Source organism: Sus scrofa, chromosome 13, assembly GCF_054392235.1.
Source record: "Sus scrofa isolate SSC_HxYL_T2T_F1_AM1 chromosome 13, Sscrofa_HxYL_maternal_Yorkshire_Landrace_v2.0, whole genome shotgun sequence".
In the NCBI taxonomy this organism is placed as follows: domain Eukaryota; kingdom Metazoa; phylum Chordata; class Mammalia; order Artiodactyla; family Suidae; genus Sus; species Sus scrofa.
In genome coordinates, this window is record NC_139395.1 from 107,811,303 (window position 1) to 107,835,270 (window position 23,968).

The 23,968-nt window shown below is 36.1% G+C and overlaps 2 long non-coding RNA genes across 3 annotated transcripts in view; one reads left to right on the plus strand and one right to left on the minus strand.

Moving 5' to 3' along the window:
* Nucleotides 1-23,968, minus strand: part of LOC146397543 (uncharacterized) — a 219,667-nt gene that overhangs the window by 43,246 nt on the left and 152,453 nt on the right. The window contains exon 3 of the long non-coding RNA XR_014824205.1: nt 9,008-9,120. This is a non-coding gene — a long non-coding RNA (uncharacterized LOC146397543). The remainder of the gene's footprint in view (nt 1-9,007; nt 9,121-23,968) is intronic.
* Nucleotides 2,631-4,353, plus strand: LOC100511157 (uncharacterized). 2 transcript variants are annotated; one of them, XR_306991.4, is made up of 3 exons: nt 2,631-2,769; nt 3,107-3,357; nt 3,753-4,353. It is a non-coding gene; the product is annotated as an uncharacterized LOC100511157 (long non-coding RNA). The 2 variants fall into 2 exon arrangements; XR_002338143.2 differs by having other exon boundaries at nt 3,107-3,165.

The following is a 23,968-nucleotide window of genomic DNA, read 5'->3' on the forward strand; positions in this document are numbered from 1 at the left end:
AGGAAGAATGGAACAACACTATCAACCAATAGGATCTAAATGGCATTTATAGCATATTTCACTCCAAAATAGCAGAATACACATTCTCTTCACGTGTACATGGAACATTAATTGATGTGAAAAGTATCTTGGGTCATAAACTAAACATAAACCAGTTTAAGAGAAATGAAGTCATAAAAAGTATGTTCTTTAATAATAATGGAAGCAAGCTAGAAATCAATAATGGAAACACAACAAAAAATCTTCAAACACTTGGAAACTAAACATCGTGCTTCTAAACAATTCATGGGACAGAAAGGAAGTCTCAAAGGAAAGTTAAAAATACACAGAACTGAATGAAAATGACTATACAACATATTAAAATTTGTGAAATGCAGTGTTGCGAGGGATATTTATAGCATTAAATCCTTATATTAGAAAAGAGAAAAACTATGCAGGCAAAACAAGCATCTAGTCCCTTTGGCACTTATACTTTTAATGATAAACTCATTTGTCTTTTTCCCATCCATTTCTCATTTTACTGTTTCTACGTTTAACCTGAGGCATTATATGATGAGTGGTCATCACGATATAGTTGATACTTAGCCAGCTTCCTGACATAGTCATTTACCTTCTTTACAGTTTTTCTCTACAATCATCACACCATCCTGAAAATCACTATAGATATAACTTGAAACATGAATTTTCTGAATAAATTCCTAGATATGAAAAATTGTTTCTTTCTTATTTCAACAGATACTTTGAAATTCCACAGTCAAAAACCTTATTAATTTTCCACAGGTTTTTCTTGAGTATAGTAACAGTTACCATAACCATGATAGTAATAAACTCTTATTCTGCCTTGAGTGTATAGGCACCAAGTAACAGAATGTGTTGAGTATAATCTGAGATTGAGAGAAAAATAACATAATTCCTTCCAAAGATATAAAATCTACAAATTTTCACAACATAAAATCAGCCTGTTGTCTGCAATGGCCTCTGGAGATTTTAAGAGATTGAAGAGATATTCCAGATAAATCAACTATAACATCTTGAAATTTTATATACTATAGGGATAGGAAAAGAACACAGAAGGAAGTTAAGAACATGCCAGTCAATTACTCTAACATTTGCAAAATTTTCCCAAAGTTCAAGAATTTTTACTTCAATAAGTAAACTGGATATTCAAAACTATTAGATGAAGCATATTTAAACATGGAGCCTTCATATAACTTAATTTAAAAAATGGATTTTTCTCCCTAAATAATTCAGAAAATTGCCTTGCCTTCTTATTGTCAAAGTTTTCTTGCAACACTTTATTATTTCTTTTTAAAAATAAATTTTCCATACCTAAATTATGATATTCATTCAGCTTGAAGAAGAGAGGGCTTTATGGTTAGAAATAGTACCTTCTTCAGGAATCTGTTTTTTTAAAAGCAGTCATATATTCCGACTGAGATCAGAGGATTAGGAAGGTTGATGACATATTAGTGACACTGAAAAGGTTTAAAGATTGCAACAGATAATTTAAAAGAAATAGTAATAAACAGTAACTAAAATAAAGACCAACATTGTAAATTCAAATAGATGTTAGTAAAAATTCATTATAACAAATAAAATATAAAAAATAGTTCTGCATAATCAAGAGATTTTTAGACCCAGGTGGCAAGTGTTTTAAGAAGTATTTAACTATATGGTATTTCAATGTAAGTAAATAAATTGGACAAACCCTTATAGACTGTATTCCAGTTCAAATTCACATTTACTACACATGAAGTACCACACTGAAAACTTTGTGTTTTACATCATTTCATTCTCACAATGACCCTTTGGTGTAGGTACTATTATTCTTCTTCTATTAGGGAGGAAGAAACTAATACTCAGAAAATTTGCATCACATGCTCAGTTTCACATTATTAGTAAAGTATTCAATCAAATCCAGGCAGGCCTTTTCCAGCGCTTAAGTTAGTTCCTTCTCTCATGGAGCTAATACTCTTGATCTGTGAAGTAATCTGCAGTTTTACTGAGTGATCCTCAGCCCTTTACTGTGTTATTATGTCTCATTCTAATGGATAATAATTAAGGGGTTACAAAAGACTTTCTCAAAGATGGAGTAAACAGACTTGTTCCTAATTTGAGCAAGCCAAAGATGGTAACAGAACTGGAAACCAATAAAACATTATTACCAAAATGTTGCATCTATTCCCAATTAGAACTAAAGGAAGTAGAGTTAATCTGCAGTTTATGGTTTATATTCAAAATGAGAGAGAGAAGATCTTAGTTATCAATTTTTTTTTCCAATACTGGTCTTAGAAAGTGACTTATATATGTATTTCAGTGAGCCAGGACTCAACTCTCTTGACTCATAGCCAGGACTATCTACACTTGATCACACTTCAAGCTAAAGTCACATTACAAAATTTCTTAAGATCTCTATATTCCCTATACTCAAATTGTATAGGCTGTGATTTGCATAAACATTCTGAAATACAGAGTCTACCAGCCTTAATAAGGGGGAAAGAAATCATTTCTCAATCTTTCTCTCTCTCTCTCTCTCTCTCTCTCACACACACACACATGCACAAGCATGTGCACAGCTGTTTAGAGTATGCTGTCAGGCTCCTCTTCTACTCCTGTCATCCAGAAATAGCAGAGGGACCTTGGGTACCCTGACAGTTCTCTAAGAGGCATGCTCAAGAGTTGAACTTGGCTGCCACACACAGTGATTCAGCAATTTACCAGTAGAAAATACGACAGGGAGAGGAAGGAGAATTTCTCATCTGGGTTTGGGTAAGAAACATTTTTCACCATGCACAAACCAAGAGATATCTAGAATTGTTAATTTGTTCTTTATTCTAAAGCTACTAATGTGTGCAACTGGCTGATTTCAGACCAAAACCACTATTTGCTTTAATCGAGCATTTAGAATGTGGAAACTGGTTCTATAGCTCATACCAAAAATAAAATAAAATTTAAATTAAATGAAATGATGATTACAGAAATGTATCTATATTGCATAGCTAAAGGCATGGGATTTTTTTTTTTTGGTTATGATACATGTGTTCTATTTAAATCTAAATAGACATCTGGGAGACAGATCGATAATTCTGTTAATCCTATTTTACAGAAGCAGAAGAGGAGGCAACAGAACACTAAAGGAATGTTCCTCAAGCCATGTTGCAGGAGGTAACACATATACAGCATTGCTTCCTGAAATTCAGACTCTGCCTCTCCAGACAATATCCATTTTATTAAAATGAAATATCAACTCTTCCTAAAGTTGTCAGGTTAAAAAAGCAAATCTTAATGTGAACTCTATCAATCTTTCTATGAAATGATTCAATGTGGGTGTGAAATGGCTCCATGGAGAAATGAAAGGTAATGGCCTTTCAAAAACAACTTCTTTGAAGAAAATTTTGGTCTTCTAGAAGATGTATTTGTGATTGCTTGGGTATGTGGTTTGCCTAAAAAAAAAAAAAATGTTGCCCTCTCCCCAAGAGAAAAATGGAAAATGGAAATCAGTAATGGGGAGAAGAGAAAGAGAGACTTTCACAGCTTGACTAAATTCCTTTCTGAGACTCATATGAGCACTTTAGCTCTAGAACAATGTTTCCAGAAACACAATCTATCAATAATGACATTTATAGGTCAATTACTATTACCTGGGGAATTTGGTCTACTCTTATTTTACAGCCTATTTGCCAAAAGAAAATCATATATGGCATGTTTTGACTTGGCTCTAAGCTTTCTGAAAGCTTTTCTTTCTTTTTCAGCTGCAACTCTTGAAACTTACCTGCTACCCTTCTGGCCCAGAGCCAGTTCATCACTAAATCTACACTGTGTTGTGTTTCTCTGTACTCCAGCCAGCCTCCTATTTCAGACTTTGACACAAATGACAGAGTGCTGATAGTGAAGCCACAAAATGTTAAGATGAGGTCACTTGGAAAGGGGCGGAGGAAGAAAGTACAGGATTTCTTGGTTAAGTAAGCAGAGACTCAGTTGCTGAAGAACCAATAGGAAGATTCCTTGCAGCCACTATATGACAAGCCACCGTCTTCACAATCGCTAAAATGACTTCTAGTCATTTTAGAAGGACCACTTTTTGTCTTCTGGTAGGTAGGCAGTTGGGGAATCTGCTTTACTGTTCACTCACTTATTTCTTTATCCATCTGTCCCCATACTAATTAATTCAAACAGACATTTAAGAGCAATTTTCACAGAGAACTTTACCCAGTGTTCTGTGATAATCTACATGCGAAAAGAATCTGAAAAAGAATGGGTGTGTGTATAACTGAATCACTTTGTTGTATAGCAGAAATTATCAGAACATTGTAAATCAACTATACTTCAATAAAACTTTTCTAAAAAGAGCAATTTTACTTTGAATAGTATATAACAATGCTTCTAAAAATTAATCAAGTTCAAGTCACTTGGGGATCTTGTTAAAACGCAGTCTCTAGGAGTTCCCATTGTGACTCAGTGTGTTAAGAACCTGACTAGTATCTATGAGGGTGCAGGATTGAGCCCTGGCCTCGCTCAGTGAGTTAAGGATCCAGTGTTGTCACTAGCTGCAATGTAGGTTGCAGATGCAGCTCGGATCTGGCATTGCTGTGGCTTTGGCACTGGCCTACAGCTGCAGCTCCTATTTGACCCCCAGCCCAGGAACTTCCATATGCAGGTGTGGCCATAAAAAGAACAACAACAACAAAAAAAAATCTCTGATTCAGGAGTCTGAGATGGGCTCAAAATTCTGCATTTCTCCTAAGCTCCCAGGTGATACTTACGCTACTCCTTTGAGAGCAGGAAAGAAATACAGCTGACCCCTGAAGAGCAAAGGGGTTGGGTGTACAAACACTCTGCACAGTCAAAAAACCATGTGTAACTTATACTTGGTCCTTGTATTGGAGGTTTCTCCACATCTGATTTGTGATTCTGTGGATTCAACCAACTGCAGATTGTGACTACTGTATGATTTAATATTGAAAAAAAAAATCACATGTAAGTGGACCCGTGCAGTTCAAACATTTTGTTCAATGGTCAACTGTATATCCATTTTACTTCCCTTTCCCCTATACCAGTGATTTTCAAACTTGTTAGAAAAATGCAAGCTCTTGGGCCCAAACTTGACTTATTAAATCTTGGGGTTTGGATTCAGCAATTCTTATATTTCCAAGCCCCCAAGGTGACTCTGTTGAATATTCAAGTTTCAGAACCACTGAGTCTAGACCAGTGATATGATAAAATGATGCATAAGTAGGCTTAACTGGGTGGGGATGTTTAGGGCAAATTAAGAGGCTTGCAGAGCTTTCCCATAAAAACTCATGTGGTGATGGAAATGCTTTACACTCTGCCATTCAACATTAGCTACATGTGGCTATTGAGTAGTTGAAATGTGGCCAGTGTGACAGAGAAAATAATCTTTTATTTTTTATAATTTTAATTAATTTAATTTACATTTAAATAGACACAGTGGACAGTGCAAGCTTATATGAAGACTGGTTAGGAGACATTGGTGGTCTGACTGCACTTATGGGTACAACGTTGTCATACCTCATCAAGTGTTAGTTCTCACACCATTTTTCACACATGCTCAGAAAAACATAGGCAATCCAATTTTCTGTTGAATTAACTCATTGTTTAATGTGCCTACAGTCAACTTTCAATTATAAAGGATCTGATTATCCCACCTAGTGTTGATCTGATGCGTACACACATTGCTTGCTTCTCTTTCCTTTCCAGTTTGCTATTTACATCCCTTGGCTTGTCAATATCACCTACCAGAGACACAGAGACAAGGAAACTTGTTGCAAGGGATCTTACTGGTGAAGAAAAAAGACACTATTATTTGCCTGAAATTTCTGTTTAGGTTTGTTCAGACAATTTCAAATGTCTGTTGCTTCCCAAACTCATTTGTCTTTTTCCTTCACAAATAATCTGTTTACTAACAAGAGTGACAGAAGAGATGGGAGTGATATGCCCTTGATTATAATTAGCGGAGTTTCTCAATGCTAAATGGAGATGTGGAAGAACACAGCTGTGAGCCCTAACAGGCTGTAACTTTTGCTGATGCTTCCTTAGTTGATTCTATCTGCCCCCAATTTTCTTAACCCATGAGCCTCCCTTAATGCTCAGGAAATCAAAATGCACCTCTGAGTTGCTCTGAAGCTACGTACGTACTTCTTATCTGGCTTCTACCTCTTTCAGCTCTGTGACACCTGAGCTTATTCTATTTGTGCTGCTTTCTCTTTTTGCTCTCTTCTTAGATTTTTCTTCTTGCTGGTCTTGAGCCCTCTCCCCAATGTTTACTAGCGTGAGCAGAAATTTTCACTTTTAAGGCACACCCTGGCCAGTTTGGAAGATCCCAAGAGGAAGGTCAATTGGAAATGTCTCTGAAGCATCGATAAAATGAATTAGATCCCTGAATCGCTACTTTTTAAGATGTTTGCTTAAAAATAGGGAACTAACTCTAAAGGTTTCAACAGATTTCACAAATAATTACTGTGAATCACTACTTCACAAAATATAATTACTGAACACAGAAACACAGTCCCTGCTTGTAAAGAGCTCAGAATCTGCTATGCAGAATGCAACAAAACGACAAAAACAAAAACAACCCCCAGAACCAAAAAAATACCCCTCTAGTACAATGTTATTCTTATAAATAGAAATAATAATTTGGGCATACAACCATTCAGAAAGCCCAAGGAAGACTTCATTGAAAGGGTAATTTTGACGAAGCCCTTAAAAGATAAATATTTTCCAGGTAAGATAGGGGTGAGTGTTGAGGGAAACATATACAACCTGGGAGGCATAGAAAAGCATTGTGGATTTAGGGAAATCTCATATGCCTAGAACAGAGGGTATAAGAAATTACTTTCTGAATATGTAGGCAGTGGCTAGATTGTGCAAGGCCTTGAACATGATACTGGGAACACTGACTTTATCTCATTGGTGATAAGGAGCCATGGAAGGTTAATAGGGATTAATAATCAGGTCTTCATGTTTAAAATATAAATATAGATGATATATTTCAGTGGACAAAAACAGCCTCAGGAAGACAAGCTAAAATAGTTTTTTACAACAATCCAGTTAAGAGATGATAACACCTTAAATTGAGAGCAGAGCAATAGAATGGAAAGAGAAAGCCTTGAGATCAGTTAGTAGTTGAGAAAGTTGTCTAACTATAAGGTAACACGAGGATTTTGGTAATTTTAAAAAAGCCATTCTCTAATAAATTTCTGCACTGACAACACAGAACTGGTGATTAGATGGGATGGATTAAGCCTGGACTTGGAAATCAGAGAAGCCTACACTTGAGACCCAAATCCATCACTTCCAAGATAGATTATTCACAGTCAGATACTTATCTGTATGAACCTCAGTGAACTGGAGGTAATTCTTGCCTTGCAAGACCATTGGGATGTTTAAATAAATTATGAAGAATATTTGCTGCATGTGGATAGCCAGTTAGCTTGCTTTCTACCCTCTTTTTCAACTCTAAAATTCATGGCAATAAATCCTTTGACACAAAAAACTTTTTCATTTTTTTGAATTAGCAGTCTAACAGCCTAAAAATTTTTTTAATAAGCAATTTATTTTTTTCCCGGTAGGATTAGGCCCAGTGCACCACTCTGTAATGAAATCTCCAAGTGACAGTTATTTTAAATGTAACAAAACTGTAGTGTACCTAGAGCTGACATATTCCAATCAGTATACTTGTTGGACAAAACGTCAGATTCAATATAGCAGTCAAACGCCACTTCTGTTGCCAATTGGATTATAAATGATTTCTGATAATAACTGAAAATCCTCAGTGTGAAAACAGTTATTTCAAACCAAATGCTATTCAGAAAGGCTGCTTTCCATCTTCTGAGAAGCTTTCAGAAATAGCTTTGAATTAAATCTGTCCCATGGTGTCAGATAAGCAATTACCAAATACACCAATAGGAAAAAGCTGTCTAAAGGGGAGATTTAGTATCAATGATTGCTATAATCATTTTTAAATGTCATTTTATGAAATCTTTCTACACTAGACCAACCTGCCAAGATACTTTTTAAATTAGAAGGCTAACAGGAAGATTTTGTTTTCATCATGTTTAAGTATACAACTGTGAAATATGCAGTAGAAGGACATCTTGGAAGCATAATTCTATAGATTAAATTTGCAAAAATAAAACAAAGACTAAAACAACAAAGGAAAACCTACAAGGATTTTATTTGATAAGAGTATATAAAAGATGTACTTACAAAGTAACATAAATGAGAATGTTTAGCCTTCAGAGAGACCATTGCTGTTCAGTCAGAAATTGCCAAACTATATCCAAAATTTTACCAAAGACTATGACTTGTAGGGACTTCCTGGAACACAACACTAATATGTTTATTAACAGCTCTGTAGCTGGTATTATAATGATTATTTTAAATGCAATACCATCTATAATACAGAAGTCCTATGTGCTAGGAGGGAATACTGAGCCTTAGAGAGTTTAGATAACTTGCCCAAAGTTACACAGCTAAAAATAGTTTGTATGATTCATACTGCAAAAAAAAAAAAAAATTAGTTCAAGTAATTTGCTCAAATTTACACATTCATGGCAATCTAGATTGAAATTTTTGCTATTTTTATTATCCTGAGTAGAGTCTTTTAAAGCCTCAGTGTCACCACTTGCAAAATGGGAATAATACCTATTTCCAGATGTATTAGTCAGGTTTCCAACAGGAAATCGATGCACAGCCAACTAGGTAATTGAAGATTCCCAGGAAGGGACTACTTACTAGAATGTGAACAGATAAATGGGAAAAGAGACAGTGCCCTGGGCTAGGAATGAGGGAGAGTTTTTGCCACCCTGTGGTCTTTAAGAGCAAAAAAAAAAAAAAAAAAAAAAAAAAAAAAAAAGTGATAACTGGAAGTGAAAAGAGAGTTGTAGGGAAGGCTTCTGGCCAGGAGCCGAGGCTTTCCATCGGAAAAACACAGACAATGTCAACCCGACACTAGGGCAGGAGGGTGCTGGGGGGATTGATATCCTACCGTTATTCTCCTTTCGCCTTGTGATGTCCTGCAATTGCCTCTCAACTGGGCACCATCCTGATACAGTCCATACAGTTCAGCCGTCCAGACCCAAAACAGGATGACGAATGGCTCTGGAGGAGCAAATAGACAGTATTAAGTGAATATTAATACACTATATTAAGTATTAACGTTAGTATTGAGAAAATTTTCCGAGAATATGAAATACATACTTTACATATAATATAGCAACAGCAGTAGCTTGCATACTGGGAATGTATTATATGCCAGGAATCATTCTAAGCACTTTCTATGTCTTTTGACTTTCACAGCAACATTATGAGATAGGAGCTATTATTTTCATTTCCAAGGTGAAGAAACTGAGACCTATAGAGGTGACATAATTTGACCAAAGTAGTAAGCGCCAATGCTGGGATAAGAACCAAGGCTGTAGGACCTCAGATCTTAGCCTCTTTATCACTGCTTTTATCACTGGGTGCATGTAAGGCTTGGGGAATCACAGCAATATAAACATATCCCCTATATTTGATTATTTTTAGTAGGCTACTAATAACCCTGTAAAGGATTGTTATTTACATCTTATAGATAAGGAATGTAAGTTTTCAGTTGTTCAACTGGTTGTAAATGATCCAGGCCATGTTATGTTCTAGAACCTTCCCAGACTTTTTACTTTACTACCCTTTGAGCTATACTGTCTCCCAAAGAGAGATATTGTAAAACCATCTGTTTTACAATCAATCATGCAACATGTATTGAGCATCTATTATATGTACTATATTCTGAAGATGCAAAGAAATCATGGTCCCTTTTGGTAGAAGTAGCTCATAGCTGTCCTGGTCCCAAATACCATCATCTCTTCACGTGAATTACTATAATAACCTTTCAACCAATCTCTCTGCTTCTGTCCTGGCTCCCACAGTCCATTAAAAAGCTAGATAAATTCTTTGAAATCATAAGTCAGATCATATCACTCAGTTGTTCAAACTTAAGGCCTTCCCATTTCATTCAGAATGTGGGTCAAAAATCCTAAAGTAGCCTAAAATGCCCATCAGCTACACATTAGAATTCCATGGGATCTGTTTAAAAGTATCAATGCTCACCCCTTCCAAAACATGGATCTTATATCCACCTGCAACCATGCTTGAGTGTGGGTTGTGCTTTGTGATTTACTGCCAAAACAAGAGAATAGGAAAAAGTGGCAGGGGGAAACTTTGCAGCGCAGAACCCAGGAAACTCTATCTTGGCCCAGTGATCAAGAGGACATCATCAGTGAAAGCCATTGGGTCATGTTGATAGCACATACTTGATATAATATGATGCGACAGATACTTCAACTCTGGAGAACTCCTCCCCCAAACCTCTAACTTCAAGGGTAATCATGAGGAAAACATCAGAGGCACTGTCCCAAGCACCTGAACAATACTTCTCAAAACTGACAAGGACAAGAGGAAAGAAAGAAAGGAAAGAAGGAAGGAAGGAAGGAAGGAAGAAAGGAAGGAAGGAAGGAAGGAAGGAAGGAAGGAAGGAAGGAAGGAAGAAAGAAAGAAAGAAAGAAAGAAAGAAAGAAAGAAAGAAAGAAAGAAAGAAAGAAAGAAAGAAAGAAAAAGAAAGAAAGATGGAAAGCCAGACAGCCAGCCTAAGAAAGTGTCACAGACTAAAGATAACTATTGGAGGCATGATTTAACTAAATGTAATGTTAAATGGAATCCTGGATCTAATCCTATAATAGAAAAAGACATCAGTTGAAAAAGAAGTGAAGTCTAAGAAGTGCAGAGTTGATTTAGTTAATGTTGGTTTCCTGGTTGTATGAAATGTGCCATGGTAGTGTGAAATGTCAGTTAACAACAGTACAGGAAATTGGAGGGGGGGATGCAGAAGCTCTCTGGACTACTTTTGCTACTTTTCCATAAACCTTGAACTATTCTAAAGTTCAAAGTTTGTTAAATCTCAAAAACAAAACAAAAAAAAAGCTGATAGGAGAAAAACAAAATAAAAACAATAACAAATACCAATATCTGGGCTCTATGCCAAGTCATTAAAGTTACAATCTCTCGGGAAAAGACTCGACTGTCCCATATATTTAAAAGCTCCCAGTTGTTCCTAATGTCCAGCCTTGTTAAGAACCATTGCTCTGGAGTTCCCGTCGTGGCGCAGTGGTTAACGAATCCGACTAGGAACCATGAGGTTGCGGGTTCGGTCCCTGCCCCTGCTCAGTGGGTTAACGATCCGGCGTTGCCGTGAGCTGTGGTGTAGGTTGCAGACGCGGCTCGGATCCCGAGTTGCTGTGGCTCTGGTGTAGGCCGGTGGCTACATCTCCGATTGGACCCCTAGCCTGGGAACCTCCATATGCCGCGGGAGCGGCCCAAAGAAATAGCAAAAAGACAAAAAAAAAAAAAAAAAAAAAAAGAACCATTGTTCTACTTGAACATTTCCATGACACCTCTCTAATACTGTCTCCTACTCCTCTCTCCCTCACACAGTGCACAAGGGCCAGCTTGTACTCTGTCCTCCTTGCTGTTGTCCCAAATATGCCAAAATATTTATGTTTCATGGTCTTTACACATATAATTTCCTCTGCCTAGAACACAACTTCATTTAAATACCAGTATTGTTTGTTCTCTTGCTTATTTCAAATCTATGTCAAATACACATACATGCACACACAAATAAACAAAATACCCAAAAGGTTTGGGAACTGCAAATAGTACGGTATTGCTGATTATTACTTGGCCATAAAAAAGAAGCACTGGGAACTATGTCTAGTCACTTATGATGGAGCATGGTAATGTGAAAAAAAATAATGTATACATGTATGTGTAACTGGGTTACCATGCTGTACAGTAGAAAATTGACAGAACACTGTAAACCAACTATAACAGAAAAAATAAAAATCATTATATATAAAAAAAGATAAAATAATGCTATGTGCATAAATATGGATGGACCTAGAGATTATCACACTAAGTGAAGTAAAACAGACAGAGAAGGACAAATATCACTAATACCACTTATATGTGGAATCTAAAAAAAAACATGTAAAGGAACTTATTTACCAAACAGAAATAGATTTAAAGACATAGAAAACAAACTTAAGGTTACCAAAGGAGAAAGAGGGGGAGAGGGATAAATTAAGAGGTTGGGATTAATATACACACTACTATATATAAGGTTAATAATCAACAAGGACCTACTGTATAGCACAGGGAATTATGCTCAATATTTTGTAATAACCTATAAAGGAAAAGAATCTGAAATATATATAATATATATATATAAAATTTAATCACTGAAACTAAATTATATTTCTCATCCTCAAACTCCTTACTGTGCTATACACTTGTACACCTGAAACATGATACTGTAAATCAATTATACTTCAATTAAAAACAAAAACAAACAACAACAACGACAACAACAAAAACCCTTCCAGGTCCCTTGGGACAAACCACTTTCTTTCTAAAGGCAACCACTTTCCCCAGCAGAACTAAATTATTCCCTGTTTACCTCACCCTGTTTTTTTTTTTTTATAGCAACTTATGATTTCCTGGCATTTTACTGTATGTTTATGTATCATTGTCTTTTTGTGCCCCCACTAGAAGCTGAGCTCCATGATAACTGGTAGTTTTTTGTTCATTGTTTATCCTCAGTGCCTTGAACAGTGATTGCCTTATGCTTAATACTTATTAAATATTTGTGGAATGACTGAATGAGTGAATGAGGAAAACTGATGAGGAAAACTGACAAGCAGACAATTATGATGCAGCATCAAAACTACAGTAATTAATAGAAACACAAGGTACTTGGGAAAGTGTATTGACAGACAGCAAGTGCAGAACTGGGGAAGTTCTTGGACGTTTTAGAAACATGTTCCTGAGGCAAGCTGTAAAGGTCAAAGGGCTGAATATAGGGTTTCAGACAGAGAAGGCATCATAAACTAAGGCCCAGAAGGTCTCAGACCTACAAATAGTTCAGTATGACTGGTTCTGGGAGAAATGTGAACTGGGGTATGTAGTTTGAAGTAAGGTCTAGTGGAAGGCAATGAAAGGGCTTACAGGCTACGGGAAGGAGTATGGACTTTATCCTGAAGGCAATGAGGAACCACGGAAGTATTTTACAACAAATCAGAAGTTAACGCTGATAAGAAAAAGTCATCACATTTTCTTTATTATGAAATAATTCTTTATCAAATGATAGTATTTTATACTAAAATTCTTGTTAGAAATTAATGTTCAGGATAAGTTTATATTACTAAGTTTAAGTGAGTTTTATTGACTAAAATGGGGAAATGTAGGGTAACATTTAAGATGATCTGATAGAAGAGTTTTTGATAATGTTTATGCCCTCCAAATAAATATTTTAAAAAATTAAACACTGGAAAAAGAGACATTGCCTTGAACACTTTTCCTAAAAAGTTGAAACTAAATTATATTTCTCATCCTCAAACTCCTTACTGTGCGCCTTAATACATTTTACACTTTTCTAAGATATACAGTTAACCCCTTGTATCCACGAGAGATATTTCTGAAGATGGGGGCCTTGGCAAATCTTTAAATTCACAGGTATGAAAAAAACTTGGATGAAATCCAAAATATGATCCAATCATACTTCCATTACAGTGAGCATGCATTTAACTCAATTTCAAACCAAACCATCATTTTTCTTACTTCATGACCAGATTTCATAACTAAACAAAGTTTGTATTATAAAATAATAACTTTATTCCAGTTATTTTAAATATGTCCAAGAAGGAAGACAACAAATGTGCCTTGAGACATGGATGCTAAGTAGTCAATAGACTCATTCATTTGCTCACTAGTTCATTGAAACTTTCTGTTCCTATAGCATGTTCAAGGCAAATTTATGCCTCAGTAGAATTACGAAACATTGCCAGTCAATGTCTAATAATACCACATAAGACTAGACAGAATAAATGTTAAATCCAAGAATTCCAAGCTGATAACTTGTTGCTACATGGCCCTTGTTTATTCTGCAAGGAAAAAGGGAACCTTCCCCTCATCTGTACACAAGTAAGGAGTTGCTTTGATGCACTTCTCACAATTACAACTCAAGATATAGGGCATGATTGAGATAGCCCTAGAAGACCCTAGTTATCCTGGTGATTTTATTCCTTATTTATAACACAATATGAGATAATATATATATATATGACTGGGTCACTTTGCTGTACAGTAGAAATTGACAGAACACTGCAAAGCAACTATAATGGAAAAAATAAAAATCATAAAAAATAAAATAAAGCAAAACAAATAAAAAAGAACACAGGAGTACGGTCCTTGGAGACCTCTATACAACACTGTATTCAGCATGTATGTGAGTGAACCGCAAATCCACCTTCTAAGTCAGCTATTCTGGGAGAAAATCAGATCCAGAAGAGGTCTCCTTAGTATGTTTTTAACTAGAAAGAGTTCTTCCCCTGGAGAAAATAAAGCTTATGTGTGTATAAGAAAAATTTGTATGCTCAAGTTTCATAAGCTATAAGAAAAATAGGACTCCTCCAAGGATTCTCCTCTGAGGGATTTTTGCACAAAGCATCCTATACTCTCTGACATCTAGAGACTAAGAAGGTTTATCTGAAATGCTTTCTTCAGAAGAATAATGCCATGATAAATCTTATCCTAAAGTTTAGTGTCCTTTAGTTCTTTGAGCTTGTGGTAGTGATTCCAGGACTGTAATGAACACTTAGACTTAGAGCTAGAATATTCAGTTTTAGTTCTAGCCAGTCATCTCAAGAGGAAATATGAACTGTTACATGAACAAAGGGGGTTGGCTCCATCACTCATGACCACTGCTCTAAAAACAGTGAAAAGAAAGTCTTCAGAAATGGCTACCTTAAATAATTTAATCCTATGTGGAGTTCAAAAGTTGAGAATAAAGAAATATTTTTTGGAAAGGTTCCACTTAAAAAAATTTCTATAGGTGTTCCTGCTGTGGCACAGTGGCTTAAGAATCTGACTGCAGCAGCTTGGGTTGCTATGAAGGTGTGAGTGTGATACCCAGTTTGGTGCTGTGGGTTAAAGATCCATCGTTGCCTCAGTTGAGGTAGAGTCGCAGCTGAGGCTCTGATTTTATCCCAAGCCTGGAACTTCCATCTGCTGTGGGTATGGCCATTAAAATTTTTTCTATAGGTAATTATTTTTTTAATGGAATAATTGTTTGGTAATGCTACTACACATCTACCAAATAGTCTGTTTTCAAAATCCAGGTTTATATTTTTAGGAAAAATACATACAGTCATTTCTACAATTATGAGGTCTACACATTTTTGAAGATAAAATTATTTTTCTTTTCCTACAGTTTTTTGACATTACTGTGAAAGAAATGAGGCTGCTATTAGTAAAAATTAATGTGTGGGCAGAAAGGGCATGGGGATATATCTAGCAAATATAGATGACCCTTGAGCAACACCACGTTTGAACTGCACAGATGTATTTATGTGTGGATTATTTCAATAGTAAACACTGCATGCAATGCTACACAATCCACAGTTGCTTGAATCTGTGGATTTGGAGCCTTGGACACAGAGGAACCTTGGATATGAAGGGCCAACTATATGTTATTATTGGATTTTCCACTGGGCAAAGTTAGGCACTCTTAATCCCATGTTCAAGGGTCCACTATAATAGCTGCCATTCTGCATTTGACCACAAAACTGTCACTGTCCAGTTGGTGATGACTTGATATTGCTGTGAAATAATACATCAAATTTTCTCTTAATCTTATAAGAAAGTTGTCTCTTTTCTCCTTCTTCCTCAGATTATGTCTGCCTCATCTATCTCCTATGCCTTGAGGAAACTAACAGAATCATGGAACTATGTAGAACAGAACTACCACAGAATCATAGAACTAGAATGCAAACTTTATCTCAGGCTTCTAACCCCATGGTCAGCTTCCTGCCAAATGATCATCTAGTGCTCTGTCCACTGATGGGAAGCACCACTTCCTACAGTTCACCTCTCCATCTAGACTACTTGTCCTTCAAAATGTCTTCCCTATGTCGAATCAAAGACTCCTTCTTTGCTCGTCTCTTTGTCCTGGTCCTTGTAAACATGAAGACCATCATCATCATCAGTGCTAAGTATTTGGCATTTATTATGTGAAAGACATTGTACTAAGCATCTTATTTAATGTGCCCCATTATATTATCTAATGGGACACATCTTTATGCTGTGATTTAAAATTTAAGTTTTACTCTTTTGCTACTAAAATTCTTCCCTAAACACTGGGAGGCAGGTATTATCTCCACGTCACAGATGACAAACTCTGAGGCTTTTAAGGATAACTTTAACCAATGTCATACATCAAAGGCATCAAACTTGGGATTTGAACACAGGGGCTGTCTGACATGGATTGGGTTGATTTGACACATGTAGTTTCAAGAAAATTGTTTTATAATTTCCAACTGTATCTACTAGACTTTTATATATATTTAATTTTGAAATCTCAAAGCCTTTTTCATCTATTATATGGCTTGACCTCTCCATGACATCCAATATTATTGACCACTCCTTGACCTTTAACCATCACTAATGTATCAGTTATTACCAAAATGATATTTATAAGCAAGAACTCCCTACTTTTTACTATAGGCACATGTCCAACATGTTTTAATTTAGTTATACATCAGGATCCCAAATTCAAAATTTCAGAAATAATTGCTGTTCATCCTCCCTGTAGTCAACACATCTAGAAATTTCTGTGCCCTTTGACCTCATCCTCACCCCTAAGGTCAATCTCACATTCAGTTGGTCATGAAGACTTGGTCATGCTTACTTTAGCTAATGGCAATGCTCAATAAATGCCTGTTGGATGAATATAATTGATGATCATAAGCAATAATATGTGGTCTATTTCTCACACTGAAGTGTTCACTCATACCAGTTTCTAAATATAGATCCTTATAAAGGATATCTTATCTCTCTAGATAGAGATCTTGTACATGTACATATTTAATGACTTAAAAATATTTTGGGTGAAATAAAACTTTTTAATATAATTTCAATGAGATTTTTAAGACTTCCACCTCTTGTATTCTTCATCATTCTTTTGTTTGTTTGTTTTTTCATTTTGGCCACCCTGCAGCATATGGATCTCCCGGGCTAGGGGATCAGATTCAAGCCACAGATGTGACCTAAGCTATAGGCACATGTCCAACATGTTTTAATTTAGTTGTACATCTGTGGCAATGCCAGATCCTTAACCCACTGTGCCAGCCAGGGGTCAAATCTGCATCCCAGCACTACCAAGACACCGCCCATCCTGTTGCACAGCAGTGGGAGTTCCTTCATCATTCTTATAGTTATTCTCTTAGCATTTATTTGCAGCTGTTTTAATGAATAGATATTTAAATTTTATTTCCAATTTAAATGTTAATATATGTAAAAAGGAAAAAATTATACCTTTAAGAATAGAAGGTCTTATTCATTTTTGTGTCAATCTTAGAGGTTATATTATACATTGTGAACTGGAGACTGGCACTTGCCATCTGCCTCTACATGGATTGAATCAGGAGCCACTGCAGCTGCTGACTCTCAACATCCCCTGAAAGGTGCTCAGCATGGAGGTCAGGAGGAAGGCCCTCTGTTCTCTGAGAAAACTGGCAGAACAGGTGTTCAGATAGTTATTTTCAGATTTTATGAACCCAATTCTTGCTTCTCCTCGTATCTAGAAAAGTACTGAAATACTTCATGGTGATTTCTGCTCCTTGTGACTAACAGTAACCTGTGTAAAAATGTGTGCATGGTTACATGTACCTTCCCCTTCACCAAAATCACATATATACTGACATTCTCCCCTGGCTCTTTGGAGCCATATTTCAGAGCTATCTGAAATGCTGCCTCCAAGGCTACAGTCCGCATTTTGCCCCAAATAAAACTTAACTCTCAACTTTTAAGTTGTGCATATTTTTTAAGTCGACAATATTGAGTTGAAAAATAAAAACTAAAAATACACTCCAAAATTAAGTAGATCAAAATCTATTTATCTCCTTAGATAAACTCCTAAAATATGTTTTGTATGTTTAACTAATAAAAATCTTAAATTAAAATGATCCAAATATAAAATAATTTGAAACACACCTGTTTTCTAATTATTTCCTCATGTGCTGAGCAAGTGAGGCCACTTCTGGTTTCAGGCTTCAAATTCAGTTATTTTCAGTTATTTTGTTATCCATTCTTTAGATCAATAGTTATTGAGTCCCCCAGGACTTTGATAGGTGCAGTGCATATGAGGATGAAAAACCTAGCATGCTTCCTATCTTCAGCTTATAAGCAGGGAGGACGCCGAGATAAATATAAATTTTCACAGTGAAAAATGTTACAAAGGAGAGTTTCACTGCCCTTAGAGAGCAATAATAGGAGATTTGAACCAATAGAGGCAGGGTTCCCAGGGGAAGTGAAGAATAAGATGTGATCTGAAGAAGGAGTAGGAGGGAGCCCGGGAGAGCCAGACTGCACAGAAGCCAGGGAAACAGTAGGTCATGAAGAATGGAGTGGCCAATAGGGTCAAATGATGCTAAGAGGACAGGAAAGATGAGGACTGAAAACTTTCAATGGATTTAGTAGCAAGGTGACCTTAACAAGAGAGAATCTGGTAGGGGTTTGAAACAGAAGCTAGATCAGATAGTCTAAGGAGTGAGTGAAGAAAAGAATTGGAGACATGATCCTTTCATGAAGCTTGACTATAAAAGAGAAGAAAGATAGAGGAAGTTGGAGAAACTTCTGGGACTGGGAGTGGTTGTTTTGTTTTTTGTTCTTATTAATGGGAGAGGCCTGGATGTGTTTAAAAACCTAGGATAAGATTAAGATGAAGTGTCTGAATATATCCTAGAGAGAAGGCTTGAGAATGTAAGATTCATGAGAAGCTGGAGGGAAGAGAACAAGCTAGAGCACTAAAAGTTGGGGATTTCTCAAATCTCTGATATTAAACATAGCACCCTATCCCATACTTTCTATTTTCTATATAAACCATGAATGGGGTCACCAGCTGAAAGAGGGTATGGTTGGAGTTACTTATGAGGGTCAGGGATTTACAAAAAGTGGAGAAGATTTGAAATGGTGTCAAGGATGGATGAGGATGAGTTGATGGAAGAAAAATAGTAGGATTGTCCACAACTGAGGGCTAATTTGAAGTTGGTACTCATGAATGTCTAATGGGACACACCTTCATGCTGCGATATAAAATTTAAGTTTTAATCTTTTGCAACTAAAAAATGAGTTATATTATACAGTACATGTTTCAAGGCTTTCTTCTCAGCCTTAGGTTTTTATAAGTTTTATTTCGAGGTCCTCCTTTTCTCACTATAGACTACACTTTTTCTTAGGAATTTCATTCAGGTTTACAACCTGCATTACCATCTACAACAGAGGTGTACATTGATTTAATATGGCCAACCAACTAATGTGTTTTGGCTCACAAAGTGCCTTCTAAAACTATTAAACTCGTTAGAGACTGGGAGAGCTCGTATTAAAATCCAGGTTTTGGTTTCTCTTAAAAAAAGGCTGCCAGTGCTGGCTTTGAAGTCCCACATCAATAAGCTATTAGAACTGAGTAGCAGCTGTCCCCTACACAGGGGACATGTTCTCTCCAGCTCATGACAGTCCCACCATTCCTTATTATCTACTTTACTCATTTACTTTGTCTACCCAGCAACTGTAACCTATAGACATTTGATTTTTTTATTTTAAATCTACACATCCATGACTCCCATAGATTTAATTTTAGCTCAGCTATCTCTCCTGTACTCCAGATATCAATAACCAACTACTGATTGGATGGTATTTAGGTAATTGAAACTCAAGTCTGCAGAGGGATATAATCTCCTAGACTTATTGAGCCTCCTATAACTTATATCCTGGCTTTAATATCACTATCCATTCTGTTTATTAAACAAAACCTGGGAGTCTGCTTTCCAAGTACTTCTCTTTCCTATTAGCTTCCCTTCTTCACCCCAATTGCTTTGACTTCAGGCCCTCATCATATTTCACCTGGGATATTAAAATAACTCTCAACCAATAACCTCTACTTTTCTCCTCTATTCTAATACTTCTGCTAAATGACCACAACAGTGATCTTTCCAAGTACAATATCTTCTCTGGCACATTTCTTTGAATTATAGCAAACTTCTCATAATTTTCCAATATGCTGCACATCCTTCAGTTGTGCAACTTGCCAACTGCTGCTCCCTTGACCTCTGTCTTCCTGGTGAATCCTTATTCATTAAACAGCTCAAATAGCTCCTCCTCTGGATGCCCTCACTGCTACAGAGGTAACTTAGGCAGACCTTAATGGCATAGCCTTTACCACAGTGCTCTGGAGGCATCTGCTGGCATCACAACCCCTGCCCCTGCCTCCCAGACACACACCAACTAGACCATGAACTTGAGGGTAGAGGCCGCAGACATGTAGTTCAGTTACATGTAGTTTGGCATCTAATTTCTAGGCATAATTGGTACTTAATAAGAACTTTAATAAATATATTCCTAAATTCAGAAATACAATGACACCACATTAAGCAAAGTCCTAACTCTAAAAGAAAGAAGATTATTGATCTAACACAAACTTTTTAAATTCCTGATCCACTCTATAAGAATTAAGCCCGAGACACTCCAATTCGGAGAATGTACCATGCTGTAAAAATATTTGTTTGTGGGAGTGTGTGTTCTTAATATATGAGAAATATGGGATCCCTATATCATGCTGTGTACTAAAATAAAATCCATCTAAGCTTAAAAGCTAAGTAAACACATAAAGAAAAGAGACAAACATATATGGAAGAGGAATCGTATAATATTGGTGAGGAATTAGCCATTTTGAGCATTACAGCCAAAGCACAAATATTAAAGTGAAAAAAAATGGAGAGTATTGGCAATGTAAAGTCTACATAAAATTTCTGCCATTAAAAGGAAACTTCCAAATTAAATAAAAAATAGAAAATTCTTGAAACTTACATGATAGAAAGGTTTTATTTATATTCTTCTTACTTTATATTGATTACTTTATATTTAAAATAGTCAATTGACAGAAAAAAATTAAAACTGAGGCTTAACATAATTAAAATACATTAGCTTGGAGTTCCTGCTGTGGTGCAGTAGGTTAAGAATCCAACTACACTGGCTCACTGTTGAGATTTGGGTTCAATCCCTGGTCCAGCACAGTGGGTTGCAGCTGCAACTCTGATTCAGTCCCTGGCCCTGGAACTTCCATATGCCACAGGTCTGGTCATAAAATTTTTTAAAATAATACAAAATTAAAAATTTTTTAAATGAAAAAATAAAATGCATTAGCTTAAGTAAAACAGACTCCTCAGATATTTTTTACCTACTACATGTTTCTTTTCTATCAACTAGTGTTTTACCAGATATCTGATTTTATATACAGCTGAAGAATTTAGATACTGGTAAATCTTTGCTTTTGGTTTTATTTCTGTATTTTAAGTAGTTTTATTGATGGCAAAGCGACTTTTGTATACCTTTTTGAAAACATAAAATTAAATATGCATAATCATTTCCTCCTCTGGATACTGTGTACACTGCTAAAAGGAGATAAGAAGAAAGTAAATGACAAAATTTTTGCCTCTTATGTATTACCCAATCCACAGAAATTTGAGGAGGATTAATGATAAAGTTAAAAGAACTTTCTGAACTTGCTTTCTCCCAAAAAAATATATTTTCAGAGCTTCTGGTTTCTTTGGAGAAAGGACTACATAAAAGGGAGAAGTATACATTTCGAATATCTGATTAAACAATAAAGTTGAAAAGAATAAGAGTGAAATGAATATATGGGGTAATAAACACATAGTATAAGAGAAGATGGAATCCTATGAGAGAGCCAAATAGAAATTCAAAGGAGCTGGATTTCCCACCATTGCATAATTCTCCAGGCTAACTCTAGGCATTGCTCTTAGCTCAGGGTTTGGATTAAATTTGTCTTTCTTCACACAGTCTACATTTCTTTTATCAGAGGTTTTAATCTATACAGACAGTTTGAAGCCTTAAGCATCACTGTACTCAGGTCTCACTGTTGCTTTTCTCTACATGGTCCTAGAAAGAACAGATTCTAGACTAGGGTTACACAAGTGAGAGAGGAACAAAACCACAAAGTACCTAAAACAAATTATAAAACCTAGGTTATGGATTTTTTTAATAAAATGTATTGTTCAGATTAATCTGTTCAGAATCCTTTTTAACATTTTAGAATTCAATCAAGTGCATCATGTCGAACTCACCATATATATTAAGCCTTCCTTCCCATTATAATGTGATGCATAAAATACTAGCTTCAGGATAATAGTCAAAGCTTTACAAGAAAAAAGTCTATAAGGGAGAGGGTTTGTGTACCTCCTGTAGTTTTATACAGTGCCCAAGAGCCTAGGAATGAGAGATTATATTTGTTTATCTATGGAATATTCTAACACAATAGCTCTCATAAATAGTCATGCTTTTATTCTTGCACTTGAATTTCTACCTATTGAGCATCAAATAATACTGAAGTTAATCTTATTTTTCAAATTACTCACTAGAAAAGAATGACATATTGTCTTGTGATTGATTTGTATGTGAGGAGTTCCCATTGTGGCTCAGTGGTAATGAACTGAACTAGGATCCCTGAGGATAAGGATTCAACCCCTGGCCTCACTCAGTGGGTTAAGGATCTGGCATTGCTGTGAGCTACGGCGTAGGTTGCAGACTTGGCTTGAATCTGGCATTGCTGTGGCTGTGGTATAGGCCAATAGCTGCAGCTCAGATTTGACCCCTATCCAGGAACTTCCATATGCCACAAGTGCAGCCCTCAAAGAAAAAAAAAGTAATTTGCATGTGAGATTTCAGACATTTTCAACCATTTAGAGCCCAGCAACAAACTTGGAATTAAACAAAAAGTACCTTTAGGTAGTGAATGCCACTGCAAAACAAGCAGTTATAAAGCCAAAGCACTTCAAAGAAGAGATAAAGCTTTCAAAGTAGAAAATTCCAGTTTTAAGAAATCAATAAATTAGAAACAAGGACATAGGAGAAGAGAAATAAATGCCAAGGAATAAGACAATTTTTTTTTCTAAAATCTAATAGAACTACAGAAGCAAAACATGTAGGGTCTACTTGGTCTGGGGAAAATCTTTTAGCCCTCACATCCCAGTAGAGTCCCAGGTCATTACCAAAGCAATGTATTATGATGGTCTCGAATCATCCTCTCAGGGGAAGAAGGAGTGATTATTAAATTCAGCATCCTCTATTAGCAGAGCGGTGTGTTATGTCACATATTTCAAAAAATAGTTCTGATGTTTCAGTTATCTGGAAATTTTATCTATGTGAACAAGTTTCCTGGCAGTGTTGGATAAATGGAGCATCACAGCATATAGATTTGTTGAAGAGCTATAGATTTGGCCAAACCCTTTAAGCTATCCATTTAGAATAAACAGCTCATAAACAGGTACCCAACTTTATATCTTCTCTCAGTTTTATGATTGGTACTGTTTTAATTTTAAGCTTGGAAGATTCAGTACTAAAATCAAAGCTTAATGGGGTCTCCCTCAAAACATTTTTCAGGTTTAAAGAAGAGCCCTTGAGACTGACTCTGCCTAGAGCTAGAAAATGTACTGGAGTCCTCCATTTTCTCATCAGATGCAGTAGTAATTTGACTTTCAAAAAGTCTTACCTGGTAAACATTAAGAATCTCCTCCAGCTCAGAGTAGAGGTACATGAGTCACATGTCTTTTCGATTTGTTGTTATAGCTCGTACACAGTTCAAGCATTTGAATTTGGTTAAGATACTGATTCTCACAGAGGCAAGGGAAGCATGCATTTTGCATCTTTGGGACAAATTTCTGTGCTTTATTTCTCTATTTCTTCATGACACAGGGAAGTGGCTGAAAGTCAGGGAAGTGATGGATCAAGAAGGAGTTGGATTCAGGCTCCCATCATTAAGAATTTTAATTGTTTTGCCATTTGG